Source organism: Maniola hyperantus, chromosome 17 (assembly GCF_902806685.2).
Source record: "Maniola hyperantus chromosome 17, iAphHyp1.2, whole genome shotgun sequence".
NCBI lineage: Eukaryota > Metazoa > Arthropoda > Insecta > Lepidoptera > Nymphalidae > Maniola > Maniola hyperantus.
In genome coordinates this window covers 4,930,494-4,949,028 of record NC_048552.1, presented here as the reverse complement: position 1 = coordinate 4,949,028, position 18,535 = coordinate 4,930,494, and the positions used below count along the sequence as shown (strand labels likewise).

At 37.9% G+C, this 18,535-nt stretch overlaps 1 protein-coding gene across 2 annotated transcripts in view; it reads left to right on the top strand.

Moving 5' to 3' along the window:
* The first annotated feature begins 18,330 nt into the window (after nucleotides 1-18,330).
* LOC117990041 (opioid-binding protein/cell adhesion molecule homolog) overlaps nucleotides 18,331-18,535 on the top strand; it is a 93,304-nt gene continuing 93,099 nt past the window's right edge. For both annotated transcript variants that reach the window (XM_034977480.2, XM_034977479.2), the window contains exon 1: nucleotides 18,331-18,524. The gene's annotated coding sequence lies outside the window, so the exon portion shown is untranslated. The remainder of the gene's footprint in view (nucleotides 18,525-18,535) is intronic.

Genomic DNA, 18,535 nt, shown 5'->3' with positions numbered 1-18,535 from the left:
TATTAAAAGATATATAAATTTCCATTTCAAAGCACGCTCAAGTCACGGCTGTGCTAACCCAACGATGGCGAACACTTAATCATACTTAGAGTATGAGACATCATTTTTCAACTTGAAGATTTACTACAAATTACAATGGGCGTATAATATTATAAAGTTTTAGCATGTGCCTGCCGAGTGCCGCCCCATACGCTTAAGTTTAGTAACACACCTAATTTCCTTTTTGGGAAAAAAAACTTCTCTCAAGAAGTCTCTTTAATATGGATATGTTGATTTAAAACAATTCCGGTACCTATAGTTATTTAAACACTGTTCATTCCTGTTTTGTTATTTTTAGCTTTTTATTTAATTTTACCCCCTTAGGGATTGAATTTTCAAATTTCCTTTCTTAGCGGATGTCTACGTCATAGTAGCTATGTGAATGCCAAATTTCAGTCCGATCCGTCCAGTGGTTTGAGCTATGCGTATCAGATCAGTCAGTCAGTCAGCCAGATTATATAAAGTGTAGGTACCTAAGGAAAACATCGCGAGGAAACCTACATCCATGAGAGTGTTCCATAATGTTCTCAAAGGTATGTGAACTCTGCCAATCCACACTTGGCCAGCATAGTAAAATATGGCTAGCCCTTCTCACTCTAAGAGGAGACCCGTGCTTAGTAGTGAGTGAGTAAATCACGATGATGAAGTGTATTGCTTGATTGAGATGGCTCGTGAGGTAAGGTGACAGCGTCGTCGAATTCCTTGATTTTTACGTCATCTCTCACTCTTTTACTTTTCTCACTCTTTCTCATTCTTCCTCACAAACCTCAATAAAACAGTATAGGTACCTACGTACTATTTACATAATTATTATATTAGATGTAAGAGTAAGTTAGTTATCCAATATACTCAAGAGCTAACTATTCAAAAACTACTAGATCCCTACCTAACTTTTAGACAACATCAATTTTAGCAAGGAAAAGCTCTCATTGTGAATAATCCACATAAACAAACCGTAAAATTTTTAGCAGGATGCAGATGTGCAAAATTGAAACGGTTAAGTATTATTTGTCACGGATTAAATCGTCTGATCAAACATATGAATCCGAACCTCGCCTTACGGGTAAAATATGAGACATAACTCTCCATGAGCTTTGCGGAAACGTCTTATACCCGTGCTTAGTTTGAATAAAGGTTTAAACGTCTACGTTTTCCCGGTATGTAACTATGGGGCTTATCCTGAACTTTTATATCTATTCAGAAGCTTATAACACATTAAGCTTAATATTTCTTAGGCTAGATAAGTGCTAAGTGCGCTGCATGGTGCAAGCTGGTATCAAATTTATGCTGTAGTGGTTCACGAAAGTTTAATTTAATTATTAGTTAATTGAGTATTAATTACATTTGAAATCTAGTTATTAGTTAACAGTTAATTCATTTCATTTTATTTGACTAATAATATTTAGCTTGATGTCTCCCTTTATAAGTATTTGTTGCTTGAAATAAACTTTATACAAATATTTATTGAACTGCATTTATACCTATTTATACCTATACAAAAACATGGACTATGGAAAGTATGACCTATACATATTTGCTGCAAAAGCTTTACAATTTTTGTAATCATATTTTTGTCGAATTATATTTTTATAAAAAAAAAGGTACATCGTTGTACCTACTTGAACAAAAACAAATAGAAAAACGTTCTCTCATTCTTTCACAAATTGTTTACTTGAAAAAATTGGGATTGTATGCGACCCAAACACAGCAAGTGTGATGACGCTCTCTGGTTTTTTCGAATTTCTATGCAAAAACTGCGATTAAGCGTTACTTACCGCTATGATTGTGTTTGAGCTGCTGAACGGGGACAAACGAAGTTTCAGGCTGAAATCTATAAAGCGTGCTTTGACTTTGCATAGACTTAAGTTTTATGCCAGCTATACAACGCTGTCTCGTTTTAAAACCGTGTCTTAAGTCTGAGCAGTCAGAGTGCTCTTTATAGATCTAACCTTAAAAAAAATTGTCTGTTGATATACCTATTTTGTGACAAACTAAAACCGTAGGTATTAAATAAATGGATGGAAAAGATTCTGAATATAAATAACAAGACTTGTCGAAATGGATGTCGATAATCCCAAAACTAAATTTAATCTTGAAAATTTCGCCGTAATCAGGAATGTCCATTTCGAGAGTAATAAAGGTATTTCAGAGGAATCACTGCCTCCGCCCGGGACGAAAATTGAACTATTATATCACGTCGACGCGATTTCTACTATTTATTTGACGAATGGTCGAGGGCTGTGGACATTGTGAAAATTTTATATTTCATCAGAGTCAAGTGTACCTACTTCAAAATTTATTTCGTTTGCTGTAGCATTTTTGCCTGATGGCAAGCGTCGTTTCTGCAGAGCAAGTATACGCCAGTAATCATGATAATCATGACCAACCTATCATCGCCGGCTCACTACAGAGCACTCCTCTCAGAGTGAGAAGGGTTATAACTTATACCAGTAGGTATACATAATCATAACATGTATGACATGTGGTAGATGGATACATTTCTACTTAATGTACTAAAAATCGTGGTTAAAACAGGTGGAACCGGTCCGAAATTTTCCATCATAAATGCCTTGATAGCTTATTTATGGCAGAAACATTGTAGGTAGGATTATGTAATGTTATGTAGGTGATGTTCTGGAAATGATACAAAAAGCACCAAAGATTTTTAAAAATAGAGATAGCGAGCGAACGAGCAGGCGGGTCACCTGATGTTATGTGATTACCGCCGCCCATGAACATTTGCAGCACGAGAGGAACTACTGCTACTAATTTGAAAAAAAAAACCGACCAAGTGCGAGTCAGGCTCGCGCAACGAGGGTACCGTACTACAGTCGTAGTGTACTCTAATATTGTATCCACAGGTGCCCCATATTACAATCAGCAATGCAGGATCTTATTTCGAGGAGGACCTCAGGTGGCGTACCTTTCCTTCTGAGTAATGACACCTATAAAGAAAAGTGTCTGAATCCGTCCATAGAATTCATCACACCCATTTTATTTGTAGGATTAATCCTGTTTTTTGTTCATACACAACCAATTTTATCAGATTTTTCTAGGAAATATGGATCATGATATTATGCGATTAACGAAATTGATATGCAGACATTAAAAAGTTTTATAATCATTTTTCGCGTATGGCTCAGTTTAATCCAAAAAAATGTTGCTGGATTTTTTGGTGAAACATCAGATTTTAGTAACATAAGACTCATTAGTGAGATAATATAGTATTTAGGCTGGATGGTTATAGGTTATTATCGCCTGACTCTGATCCATATAACTTCTTAACACCTGAGCGTGAGATTATCTCTACATAATATAAAATAAAGTCGCTTCCCGCGTCTGTATGTATGTATGTATGAACGCGTAGATCTTTTAAACTAGGCAACGGATTTTAATTGCGGTTTTTACCAATAGATAGAGTGATTCAAGAGGAAGGTTTATTATATAGTTTAATTCTCAGAGATCTAAAGAGATCCCTAGAGAAATTGAAATAATGTGAATTAGGTCGGAAAAAATTCCTCTCATTTGAGAGTTTCCGAGGCAATGACACCTCAATGACACCACATTAGTATCTACGTTGCACCCGTGCGAAGCCGGGGCGGGTTGCTAGTTAGTACATAGTTTAAAGTACCTTCGAGTCGGCAGCAGCTTGAGCGTCCGAACGAAAGAGTTATTAAGCACTAGATGATGCCCGCGACTTCGTCCGTTTAGGTTTTTAAAAATCCTGTGGAAACTTAATCTTCCCCAGGATGCAAGCTATCTCTATACCAAATTTCGTCAAAATCGGTTAAACGGTTGAGCCGTGAAAAGCTAGCAGACAGACGGACAGACGGACAGACAGACATACAGACAGACAGACACACTTTCGCTTTTATAATATTAGTATGGATAGTATGGATTACAATAAAACAGATGAAAGAGATATTTTATATACTTTGCTAAGATATAACGGATTTTTTTAATATTAGTTATGTACCTACTAAATGTCTGCCAATCCGCACTTGGCCAGCGTGGTAGACTATAGCCAAAACACTTCTCATTCTTAGCGGAGACCCGTGCTCTGTAGTGAGCCGGTGATAGGTTGATCATGACGATGATGTACAAAAAATATGATTATGTGCCTAAATATAGTATGGTATTAGATCCCATTTGAGAACATTATCGGAAGAATGCAAATGTGCAGGGATGAGGCAAATACGAATAATGGTAGGGATTTAATCGTCCGAACGAACATATGGATGCGGATCCTCGTATCACATAAAATATGAGGCATAACTCTTCATAAGCTTTGCGGGAAACGTCTTCGCCAGTAGTTAGTTTCAACGGGGATTTTAATACATTTGTCGCGTAAATTCCGAACCAACTCTTTCAAAGTTTCATATAGAAAACTATTGCTATAAATTATGTTGCAGTTCGATCAAAATAGACATTCAAGGTCACAATAATTCGCTTAGAGCTAAAAATTGGTACGAATGTCGGGAACACCAATCGATCGATCGATAGGGAGTTATCTCAATTCATTTATATTAATGTTCCTAAAATTCGTACCAAATTTTAGCTCTATGTGAATTACCCTTACGTGAACCTTGAATGTCTATTTTGACCGGACTATAATATAATTTTTATCACGTAGTGTAAAATGAGCTTTAGTGCTTCAATCGCAAACTGTACGAGCGACACTTTCCGTAGCGTGGGTTTATTTTCGGTTAGAAAGAAAAGAAAATGCATATTCTTTTTCTTTTGTTAAAAGTACCACAATGCGCTTAATTTATCTGGTAGCACAACTGTTTAACCGCGACAATATTTTCTGGAATGCCAGCCACTTCTCATTAGGCGTCTAATTTACAGGGACTTTTTCCACAATGAAATGATGTGGTTTTGTATAATACTAAAAAGTTTATATTTTACTTAAGCAGATTACAAATTTCAGCTGCGCATGCCATGTTATACAACTATTTCGTTCACTTATAGATCATAATAAATACTTAACTGGGCTTAGTTTTTATTGAGCGAGACTAGCTGATAGGGAATATATTTTTATCAGTTAAAGATTCAAAACAAATCAACAACAGTTCTTCAATACAAATCAATAGACACTTGAATAGTCAAGTCAAGTCAAATAATTTATTCAAAGTACTTAGGTAGTATTGGTCAGCTTCAGACAAAGAGTTTCAGGACATTCGCTAACCGACTTTGCCTTCCGAAAAGGATTTTGCTGGAATATATCGTCTAAGTAAGCCAAAGCCTCCTTGTGATGAGCCTGCTTTGAGGTCCAGAGTGGACATAAATGGGGTTGGCTTAACGTCGTATATATAGGTCATCTATTAGACATTGGATAGATAATATCTGGCACGGTGAGGCCTTGATTTTCAATAGTCTATAGAGAGACTTGGATAAGTTTTTCGGCACTATAACCAGAGGTGCTGCCCAAGGTGGCATGGGACGATAATTCTCTTGTCCAACATTATTAGATTGTCCTTTTTACCCGACTGCGGTGAAACTCAAAAGGAGGTTTATGTTTTTGACCTGTATGTATGCCTGTATGTATGTATGTCAATTCGTTAATACTCAACGACTCAACCGATTTTGATAAATAATACGTCATTAGATTCGACTTTATTGCGCTAGTGTCTCTGGGTACGTAAAATTCTTAAAAAAAATCGCGATTTTAAGCGCTTTATTGTGCAGGATGAAAAGATGCAGAGCAAACCGCAGTCGTGATTTTTCAGAAACTTTTTAAATTGCTTGTTGAGAAAAACTCCTACCATTGTGTGATTAACGGAGAGGCCACGAACTTAGCAATGAGGGATACGATACAGAGATAGAAAGAGATAGTTATCTTGCTAACCCTTGTCAAGCTCCAATAATCCACAGCGCAATAATTTACTCCGCAGCCTCACAAACATCCAGATTAAGTTCCTGTGATTGACAGCCCCATTTCTATGATAACTAGTTCGCGATAAGTACAACAAACATTATTAAAGTTTTGCAGAATTTGCGGGGAACTGAATAAATTGCTTGAGTTGAGTTCTTACTCGCTTTCTTGTTATAAGTAATTCGTGTGAGGTAGCTACTAACTTGGTGTTTATTATGTTTTAACATATTATGAGTTACAGTTCTGTAGAAGAAAGGAACGGAATTACTTTCTATATACTACCTACTTTATATGTTATACTTGTTACTTCCTAGATGATTATCGCGACTTGGTCCGCGTAGATTTAGATAAATATTCCGGGATAAAATGAAGCCTATGGGCTAATTCAGGGTTTTACCGATTGAAATTCAAAATTTAGATACTTAGCTTATGCTATCTACATTTCGACGAATTTCAACCAAAGCGGTTAAATTAAAAACGCCAACATCCAAACTTGCACATTTTTTTCTCTTTTTTTTTAAAGAATATTAGCTATGTTAAATGACTAATATTCCCCTTTCTTCTCCAACTAAGCGTAAAGCTTGTGCTAGGAGTAGGTACGACAATAGTGCAACGGGCGGGGTTTGAACCGTCGACCATTCGGTTTTCAGTTCACTCCTTTACCCGTTGAGCTATTGAGATTCAAGATTGCAAATTGCATTCAAATCCATTAAGTAGTTTCAGCTTAAAACGTGCACAGAATATAAAATAAAAATTGCCTCATCCGGAAAAAAATCTTACAAAATAACCACCAATTTTAATAAGGCGATCTACATAATAGCTGCAAGAATGATCAAGCATTTAATAGTTTGGCTTGAACTGTTGAACTAACGGCTAACTAATTTAACTTTGTTGAATCTGGATTCAGAGCGAACGTCGGTGTATCAATTTTGTGGCTTCACTCTGATAATCAAATGAGACCGTCAGTGCGCAGATTAGTCCTGAAACAATACATTTGCTTTGAAATCAATTTGGAGAGAATGTGTATGCTCTTTTTGCATGACCTTATCGCATGTAGAGTTTACAATGAACCAAAAGCTCAACTTGCTATAATCCGCTGAAACAGGTCGAATCTGTATGGTGCAACATGCAGCATGTGAAATGCACCGCCCGCCCTCCCACTGCTAGACATGCAGGAAGAAGCAGCCACCAGGCAAGCAATATGCACCACCACTACGTAGCACCACACAAATCCCAAAAACACTCGACGCACTTTCGCACCGACGCGCGACGGAGGATGCGCCGGTGTCGGGGCGAAACGTGCTTTCTTATGAGGTATTAGGATATATAGGGTATGTCCACGGAAAGGCCACACAGACAACACAGAAGTCGCGGACAAAAGCTAGTAAGAAAATAAGCATGTACTTAGGTACCAAAAGAGTGAACTACATTTGTAGGAGCCAAGAACTTGAGTAATAAAGAGCCATTTTAACGAGCTTAATCAGATACTACTTGGGAAGTCAGCAAGCGTTTTCAATGTACTTTGAAAGTTTTATCTGGATTTTAATTACCCGTGCTGAGATAATAAAGATTGTAAAGTAGTACTTTCAAAATATATTATGATCTAAGTACATTAAAGTGGAACTAGAAAGAGTAACTGACTGACTGACATACACTGTACCGTGTAGGTAGATATATTTATATTTATTATATCAACGTATAGCTCAAACCAAGTTGGGGTCTAGAAATTTGATATTTGGCATTGTATGTTATAATCTGAGAAAGGAAAAACCAGCTATTATCTGCTTGGAAATACCTACGCAGTTGATACAGAAAGAGCGACTAACATAAATTTCTAAAAACGATTTTTTTTATGTAACAGCCTGAAAGAAAATAAATTATGTCTGTAATAATAATAGTATTACTTATTCGTTTTTTATTAAAGCAATGTCTTCTTAATATTCTGAAACAAAAATAGACTACAGAATTTGGAAGGAGTTAGGAAAATTTGATTTGGTTATTCCATGGCTACAGAAAATGTTGTGTTTTTACAATCAACCTTGATCTTTACGGGAGTCAAGGGTTAAATAAAAAACCGGTCAAGTGCGAGTTAGACCCGCACACGAAGGGTTCCGTACCATTTGACGCGGGAGAAATGCTTCAGTGTTCCCGGACCCAGTTGCCAGCGCAGCGCAGGAGCGCCGTTGGGTTATACTGTGGGTATTCCGGTCGCCTCTCGGCTGGCGAGTTCCACATACCTTGCCCGTTCACGGGAGGGATGCGTAAATGCATTTCCCAACGTTTAAAAAAAAGATTATTATGTGGTGTACTAAAAATTCAACACGTTCTGTGAAAATTTCAACTCTCTACCTACCACTGAGAAATGTTTTTCTTTTCTTTCTTTCTACCTATTAGGCATAGTTTATATTGGAAGGTAATGGAAGCGAATTTCTAAAATATAACATAGCATATTGACTTCTTTCTCCACACTACTGTAAAGTACCAATTTCTACTGAGAAAGAACATTCCCGCGAAGTCGCGGAAATTCCCGCGCGTTCCGGCGAATTTTTCATTTGGGCAAGAAATTTGTGTTTTACGTGGTGAAGATAAAAGTCAATATGCTATGTAATATTTTAGAAATACGTTTCCATTCCCTTTTAATGTAAATTGAGTCTTAAGTTTCATGACATGCATCCCGCTGACAGTCAGACGGACAGACGGACAGATGGAGGGATGGACACACGAACTGACTGGCTTAGTAATACGGTCCCGTTGGCAGTCTTCGGGTACGGAACCCTAAAACACCGTATTTTTATCATCAATAAACTTTTATTTCCCGTCTGTGGATGTTGCTGTGTAATGAAGAAGGATATAAAAGAGTACATCTACGTTACTATTCCACTACGTCACTGTCTGTTCGTACAAGGAATATGGATAAAGTTGTTACAGTCAGAAAAATAGCTGTTATAATAATATTATCATGAGTGTTGCCACATTTAATGCGTAAAATACGGCTCCTCACACGTCATCTTAACTTTTTGTGTAAAATTTCATGTCAAAAGTACAATTTTAGTTCTTATTAGGGTTCCGTACCTCAAAAGGAAAAACGGAACCCTTATAGGATCACTTTGTTGTCTGTCTGTCTGTCCGTCTGTCTGTCAAAAAACCTACAGGGTACTTCCCGTTGACCTAGAATCATGAAATTTGGCAGGTAGGTACATCTTATAGCTGACATTTGGGGAAAAATTTGAAAACCGTGAATTTATGGTTAGATCACACAAAAATAATTAAATTGTGATCATGAACTAATAATTAGTATTTTCAACTTTCGAAGTGAGATAGCTATATCAAGTGGGAAATTATATGAAAGGTCTTCACCTGTACATTCTAAAACAGATTTTTATTTATTTTTATGCATCATAGTTTTTGAATTATCGTGCAAAATGTCGAAAAAATACGACTGTAGTACGGAACCCTCATTGCGCGAGACTGACTCGCACTTGGCTTGGTTTTTTTAAAGGTGAATCCTACTTTTGACATGCCAGTTGACCTATTATAGAGTTAAAATGGCGCGCGAGGAGTAATTTTTTACGGAGTATACTCTTACATATTCATGCCAAAAAACAGTAATAAAATTGCTAGAATAATCGATATCCATACTAATATTATAAATGGGAAAGTGTGTCTGTCAGTCTGTTTGTCTATCTGTCTGCTAGCCTTTCGTGGCCCAACAGTTTAATCCATTTCTGATGAAATTTGGTTCAGAGTTAGGCTCATGTTAGGCTACTTTTAATACCGGAATATTAAGGAGCAGTCATGGGATTTTTAAAAAACCTAAATCCACGCTTTTTATGATTTGTCCACCGTAATACTGAGTGAGGGAAATCAAAACATCATTTTAAATCTAAATAGGAAAACGTGTAATCATAATACTACCTAACCATTATCTCTCGCGATTTCATATTTATCAATATAAATGCGAGATATCTACTTGAACTAAATAAAAGGTTTCCCTGGAACTAGTACTCTGCCAGTACATTATCCGTGTAAGCAGCTCAGCCCCCAGGGAGAGCGGCATAATTTGCATCATACAGCGTGTACTGTATAAATTGCATGTTGTTTGCTGATGTATTTATTATGCAAAAGAGGAGCAATATCGCGCAATTGAACCCCTTTCATAAACATTAGCGCCGTTATGGGCAAAGGGGTTACAGGACATGATTTTAGTTCAAAGAAGATGCAAGGCTTCTTGAATGAATTAACGCAACCAAATTAGCCAACATGGTGCAGCGAGTCCTGAATTAGTATGACTTTACAACTTTTTATATATAGTGCGTGAAAGTTTGAGATGGCAATCGGGGTGGGGTTGCCCCGCACACCCGCACAGCCCCCGCGCCAGTCCTGTGCAGAGCAGAGTACTCACCTAGCCGTGTAGCATGTAACGTATCTGATACTGTATCAAGTGAGTACATATGCATTAGGCACGAGCCCGCTGCGAGCCGCTCGCGCCTGGAGCACGGTAAGTTTGACCAGCCGAGAATTTAAAAACCCTTATTGTCTCCTTATTGAAATGGTAGCCATGTTTTTACCTACACTTACACCTATTTTTTTTATTTTTTAAATTTCCTCATTTTCCAAGACTTTTATTTACTACGGCATGTGTTTGATGCAGTAGGTAAGTAGGTACTTCATCCAATCTTTACAATTATTTTAATTAAGGAGAATTTTAAAAATATATTTAAAAAATCCTTTAACAAGATAGACAAAAACATTCCAATGCTTCAATAAAACGCCAGGAATGCCCATGTTGTGGCAGACCAACGCGACGACAGGGAACGGAAAAATTTTGATGGCTTCACTATTGTTTAGCTACAAAAGTTGCTTTATTATTTCCGCTGTTCCTGTTTTATTGGTGGGGAAAATGATTGTTTATTTTCTTCAAACTCTAGTATAGTGTACGTTAAAGATTGTTGTTAGTTGCTACTTCCTCTTTTTGGTATTCCATTTTGTCGTTTTTATGCAGGGGTGATGAGTTTTTATGGTTTGTTTTAGCGCCCAAAATAACAATAGAAAGTTCATTCAAACAACTTGTATTAACAGAATTAATGTTTTATTTTGTAGAATACTAGATGATGCCCGCGACTTCGTCCGCATGTATTTAGGTTTTTGAAAATCCCATAAGAACTCTTTGATTTTCCGGGATAAGAAGTAGCCTATGTCCTTCCCCGGGATGTAAGTTAACTTTGTACCAAATTTCATCGAAATCGGTTAAACTGTGGGCCGTGAAAAGCTAGCAGACAGACAGACAGACAAACGCACTTTCGCATTTATAATATTAGTACGATTATTGTATCGGGGCGAAACGTGCGTCGAGTGTGTTTTGGGATTTGTGTGGTGCTGCGTGGTGCGTATTGCTTGCTTGGTGGCTGGCTTTTCCTGCATGTGTACCAGTGGAAGGGCGGTCGGCGCATATCGCATGCTGCATGTTGCACCATACAGATTTGATGTTTCAGTGGATTATAGCAAATTAAGCTTTTGGTTCCTTGTATCATAAAAGTTGCAATTTATTTGTGAGATTGTAATACGCAGGTATTCGATAACTTCCTATTTTTTTAGTGGCTTTTAACGAGAATGATTTGATTATACCTACTTGTAAGAAATTGAGATTAGTAGGTACATGTATGATAAATTGGAAAGTTTGAAAACTATTATTTCAAAAGTTTTTTTTCTTTGAGCGAGGTCTTACACAAGAAAACAAAGCAATCGTAACTCATTCACAATCGTTATAAAATTCAAAAAGCAAACAAGTAGTTTCAGGTATCTTCAGACATAATAGTAATGGTACCGCATCCACTTACGGTAACCAACTATAACTCACGCCTCCCCACGGTAAAGTTTAGAATCTGATAGGAGAAACTTATTGCTGGTTGTTCCGAATATGCGAATGCAAGAATACTTTCCGCCATATTGGAACTCAAACTCGAATCCCGAAAGCAAATACTGAGTACAAAAACTTGGCTCGCTCTTTGGTTATGAAACGGAATAGAGTCGCTGTAGTACTAATGCCACAATAATTAGATACCTATTATCTTTACGCAAAACCTATTAAAAAATTTGCACACTCTTTTTCTAAAATAAAAAAAAGAATGTACATACTTGTATTTGATTATTTTGTCTGCCGATGCAAAATTTTTAAAAACTTCAATTTTTAACTTAAAAATCCTACAGTCAACAATTACTAATTATTGATTGCAGTTAAAACTCCGTTCAAATAAATAAAAAATACATTATGTGGGTAAATCAAAAGTTACATGACCTAGTTTGATATAGCCTGTATATAACCCAAAATTATTTTGGTAATGAGTCAATCTCGTTTTATAATATTATATCTACTCGCTTAATTTCAACTTTATCGCAATTTACTGAGGTGGTTTTACATACGCAAAAGTCAATATCTGTGGAGTCTATAAGACCCTTCATATACCTTTACCGAAGCAAATACAAATATAAAACAATATCAAGCGAATCGTCCTTTCCAATCACGTCGATGTTCCGAACAAGAGATTATTTCCCCGCCTAAAGGAAAAAAGAGTGCGAGAACTTTAATTAAACAAGTTCACCGAGAATTGAGTACCAGACTTTTCTAAACGGATATTCTGAGCCGTTGAACCCACCTGGGCAAATTAACCGAACGTTTGACACCTCAACAATGGTGAGGGGCGTGAGATATGGCGTGATAGTGACGTTCGTAACCAGTTCCCGAACTTGCTCGAACTCTTTAACGCTCGATAGAATTTTTATAAAGTTTTCCGAAGAACGGAAGAAGTTCATAAAAATATCGTCTTTCAGAAGTTGCGAACGCCTGATTCGCATAAGCAATCGCGCGGCATTGTACGACAAAATTTTACATGCAATAAACTTTCCCCAACATATTACGGGGAAACTATTTTCGTACATCTAAAATTCGATACGGTGATGTCAGTAAAATTTATTACTACCTAGTCTAAAGGCGAATGTTTGGCAAATCCTTCGGGGAGAGGATTATACGCTTCTGCCTTAGCAAAGCCGATGTCAACGACTGGTAATTTAATACTAACTTACACAGCTCTGATAAACCTTTGAGCATTCTGGTAAGAAAATTCGGTTACTTGAAATTCAAAAGGAAATCTCTAACTGATGTAAGGAAATCTGAGTCTGAGCACCTTTACTAAGTACGTGTTCATTTATATTTTCTAGGTAAATTACTTGCCACGTCAGCCTCAGCCCAGCCCATTTGGAAACAATCATTGGCTTGTATTCGGCCACGGCTGGACTTTAGCCTTTCTTAAAGTACGCCACGGTCATTTTCCTTCTGAGGACGTTACACGCTTCATTTGCCGGGATGTGGTCTCCTCTCCAGAACACGCATTTCCCAGTGGTCATTAGTTATGCGAATTATTTATACAGGCTACAGGTAGAAGAAATTAGGTACTGAAAATTACTATAATATAATTACTTATACTAAAAATAAACTATTCCGCTCGATATTAAAAAACACATTTTCTCTTATAACCTACAATGTAGCGACCCCGTCTAATGCTACGTACTGAGCCTCATGTTACGGTCAGAGTGCCTTTGGGAATCTGGAACAGTGACGACAGCGTCGTCGAAGATTGTCTCGAGCTAGCAGAACGCTATGCTATCATTTTTCGTAAGGCTGGCACATAACTTGCATTAGACATGACTAGCCCTGTGGTACTTCAGCTAGCTAATTCTCGAATGAAATCACTCGCAGCTCCTACGGCGAGCACATGCTCGCTACGCATTTAGTCTCTCAGAGAGATTCAATGTAGCTCTGCGCTCTACAAAAATAATAGTAGGTGTTAGTAAATATTGCACATCGAACTTCAGAACAAGATTTCACCTTCGTGATCGTCGTCTCTGTCACCAGATGTCCAATATTTCCTGCCAGGTACTGTACCTACAAAAATGATTCAATGATCAAAATCGATCCATGTGTGATTACTGATTTCCCATTCAAATCCTGTGTACTTAGCTTGATAAGCCTTCGGCGGTATTAAGCCGTTTGCACTCTGCTCATACACGAAGACCAGAGCGATCGTCGAATTGATATTCATATTTGCAAATTGTATGGGAGTGGCTGTTTGTTCGACCATTCCCTCCAATCACGGTACCTCAATACTCCAAACAAACAATCGATTTCGGATTCGTAATGAATATACATGTGTGGAGGTGTTCGTTAATGCCATTTGAAACATTGATACCCGAATTTTGGAATTCTGGTTTCGCTTTAATTCTAGAGTATTGTCTGGCTGCGTTATTGTGGTTCGTGCTAATTACTTTTCAGTAAATTTTTAGGGTTCCGCACCTCAAAAGGAAAAACGGAACCCTGATAGGATCACTTTGTTGTCTGTCCTATAGGGTATTTCCCGTTGACCTAGAATCATGAAATTTGCTATATTACTAGCTTATGCTCGCGACTTTGTCCGCGTGGACTACACAAACTTCAAACCCCTATTTCACCCCCTTAGGAATTGAATTTTCAAAAATCCTTTCTTAGCGAATACCTACGTCATAAAAGCTATCTGCATGCCAAATTTGAGCCTGATCCATCCAGTAGTTTGCGCTGTGCGTTGATAGATCAGTCAGTCAGTCAGCCACCTTTTTCCTTTTATATATTTAAGATGTATTTAGAAAATAAGATAGGTTATATGCTTCTTTATTCTTCGTTCTTAGTAGTCTAAGAACGAAGAATAAAGAAGCATATAACGTGATGTGGCAACCAAGTATTCCTAGATCTTAACAGGGTCTTAGAACATCCATTGATTGACTTATCTTCCTCGCAGTAGCGGGGCGCTACGGCCAAACCGGAGGTCTTACATTGCTTTTGGCCTCATGCCATGAGCAGTGTTAGCTTTTGTTTACTATAGTACACCTAGATAAGATTTTAGAATTTACGTAAAATTTGTCTGAAAATGGTAAAAAATTAAATGAAATGAACTTAACTAATTATCAGCTATAACTGTAAAGGAAAACATCGTGAGGTAACCTGCATGCCTCAGAATTTTTTTGAATTTTTCATAATGTTCACAAAGGGGTGTAAAAGCAATTCACACTTGGCCAGCAGCGTGGTGGACTCTGGCGTAAACTCTTCTCGAGGTTGAGACGATGATGATGATACATAGATTTTGTTTGCTTATTTCAGACTTTTGAACATTGTATTTTATTGTATCTAAGTTTTCATTTAAATAACAAATCTGAATAAATAAAAGGAAAAGGTGACTGACTGATTTATCAACGCACAGCTAAAACTACTGGACGGGTCGGGCCGGGCATGCATATAGCTATTATGACGTAGGCATCCGCTAAGAAAGGATTTTTGAAAATTCAAGCCCTATGGGGGTGAAATAGGGGTTTGAAATGTGTGTAGTCCACGCGGACGAAGTCGCGAGCATAAGCTAGTCAGATATAAATTCACCGTATAATCCTCATATTTATTGGCCCAAATATTAAAGCGGTAATGTCTATTTATAATTTGTTTATCATAAGACGTGGCGGATCGTAAAACGACTGACACCTCGTCAGTTGTTAGGGGATTTTCTTAATGAACCGACAACGTGACGACACCGAGACTACATTGCTACGTGAAATCTTAATTTACTCAATAGACTTTTATCTCTCCTAAAGGCTGAGATTTACGTTGAAGACATCTTATCTACATATCTAACTATAACCGTCAACCGACAAGTATTATGTATAATATGTTGGTTAGAATAAGCGGTGATAGCCGAGTGGTTAGAGGGTCTGCCTCCTAATCGGGGTCGGGGGTTCAATCCCGGGCATGCATTTCTAACTTTTTGGAGTTATGTGCGTTTGAAGCAACTAAATTTCACTTGATTTAACGGTGAACGAAAACATCGTGAGGAAACCTGCATGCTTGTCTCCATAATGTTCTCAAAGGTGTGTGAAGCCTGCCAACCAGCACTGGGCCAGCATGGCAGGCTATGGACTAAGCCCTTCACATTCTGAGAGGAGACCCGTGCTCTGTAGTAAGCTATGGGCTGATCATGATGTTGAGATGTATTGTGTCCACGCCTTGTCTCCACCATTCTCCACAATTAACCGTAAATTACTTGTCAAACAAATACTTCGAGAAGAGATTTTATATCGTGTGATTTCAGTGTCGGGATATAAAAGCGGTCGTACGATCCCCAACAGGTTCACGTTCAAACTCCTGAAGTTGACAGATGACGCTGAATCAACATATCGCGTGAAAACGTGTTTTTTTAGACGTCATACACTTATTTTGTAATTTAAGATGGCATACGTATGTTTTATACCTAATATGCTGCGTTCCATGGCTCTTTGGCAAACCTTGAGCCTGGACTTTTGAGAGTTTGTCAAGGACCAAGTCTGAGCACCATACGTGAGAGTTGGCAGAATGCACATGTCCATGAGCTTTCGCTTAAGATGTAATGGAAAGTTGCCTTTAAACAGTTCTTTCAATGACCAAAAGCTTCTCCAGGCATTTTCGATACGCCTTGTGATTTCTTTATCTTGGCGAGCCTGAAAAGAAACTATTTGGCCAAGGTAAATATATTCCTGGACATATTCAATTCTGTCCCCTCTCACTTCTATCCTCCGCTTGGTGCTATTTGTCATAAGCTTGGTTTTTGACATGTTCATATTCAGCCCAACCTCAAGGCTTACCGAGTTTAGATCATTCAGCATCTGTTCCAGTTCCGCCGCCGATGATGAAAATAGGATAATGTCATCAGCGAAACGGAGGTTTGTTAGCCTACGCCCACCGATTTCAACGCCCCTTTCCATCCACCCTGTAGCTAATTTCTTAAATACTTCTTCTAGTACGCATGTAAATAATTTTGGAGATAAAGGATCACCCTGTTTAATGCCCTTTTCAATATTGAATGATGGGCCGAGGTTTTCTATTTTCAATGCTGCAGTACTATTATAATAAATATTTTTAATTAAGTTCACATACATAAAATCTATGTTCTGCTTTTTTAGGGAATCAAAAATTGAATCATGTGTTAGACTGTCAAACGCTTTTGAATAATCTATGAATGCAAGATAGAGAGGTAAATTAAATTCTGAATGTTTTTCAATAAGCTGATTAAGGGTTTGTAGGTGATCGGTAGTGGAGAGACCTCGACGAAAGCCTGCCTGTTCTGGTGGTTGATGTTTGTCTAACTCACCTGCGATTCTATTCTCGATCACCTTCATGAAAATTTTATAGAGGTGTGAGACAAGACTTATCGGTCTATAATTATTTATGTCAGATTTATCGCCTTTTCTGGGCAGGTCATGTGTGCCGTATGCCAGATGAGTTATGGGCAAAATCTGCTTCTTTTTGGACGCCCCAGAATCATCAACGCCAGCGTGGTCGGCCGAGGCGACGTTGGCGTGATGAATTAGAAAAATTTACAGTTACGTGGCCTGAAGAGGCACGAAATAGAAAATTGTGGAAGGATCGGAGGGAGGCCTTTGCCCAGACGTGGGACAGCACAGGCTGATTTAGATTAGATTAGATACGTATGTTAATGCGTCTCTATATTTAGAAAAGTTTTATATTGAGGCTAAGTAAGTAGGTACTTATGTCTGCCAATCCGCACTTGGCCAGCGTGGTAGACTATGGCCAAACCCCTTCGCACTCTGAGAGGAGAGTGAGCTCTGTAGTGAGCCGGAGTAATAATTTATATAGTTTCATTTCCTCGCAATCGAAGTGAAAAGCAGTGTATAACTCGGTCATAAAACCCATTTTATCCTTTACTTAAATATCTGCCCTCGCCTTCGGCTCGGCTAGATAAACGATTGTCACAATCGATTCAAAAGCACTCGTACAAGTTTACTTGAATAAAAAATATATTCTATTCTATTCTATTCTATTCTAAACGTCTCGGATAGAATGGCTTGTTTTATGCCCTTGTTCATACACAATCTACAATTGTGTTGTTATCAAACTTTAAACAGCAAAAGAAAACAGCATCCACTGCACCAGTCCATTTATGCTGGTGACATTTAGTAATACTACAAGTCCAGTTTCAAGTGACCTAACATTTTCTAGCAAGAGTTAGTATTTGCCTTCAGGGAAAAAGTGAAGGAACACTTATACCAACAATAGTGTCCAGCGCGGACTCAAACAATGTAACATCGTCTTTCATTCCCTTACACACAATTAAACTTTTCGTATGAGTGTGTGTGTTGGTCGAAATCGCATGCGCGCAGCATCTGTGCTTCTTCCCCTATCTATGTTATACAGAACTAAAATGTCCTATGTTAATTTTAACGTTTGAATTTTATGTGGTATAAGATAAAGTTGAATTTTGTTTGATGTAGAATCATAGCGAAGCTCTGACACGGAGAGGCACGGCAATAAGCTTCCAGGATTCAGATTTTTTAGATGTCTCCAGCCCGTTTTGAAGCCGGGACGTGTTTCGGTGTTCACGGCTGGCCGTAAATTGTTACGCGGTGAAATCTGAAACTGTTCGATGTCGGAAGAGATTTGAGTGTTGACACAAGTATCTCAATTAGTTCGTGTTTTGTTTTGTGGGTTGGTGAAAGATTGTGAAAAGTTTGGGAAATGCTGTGGAGATATTTACGTTAATGCAAAGTAAGTCGACA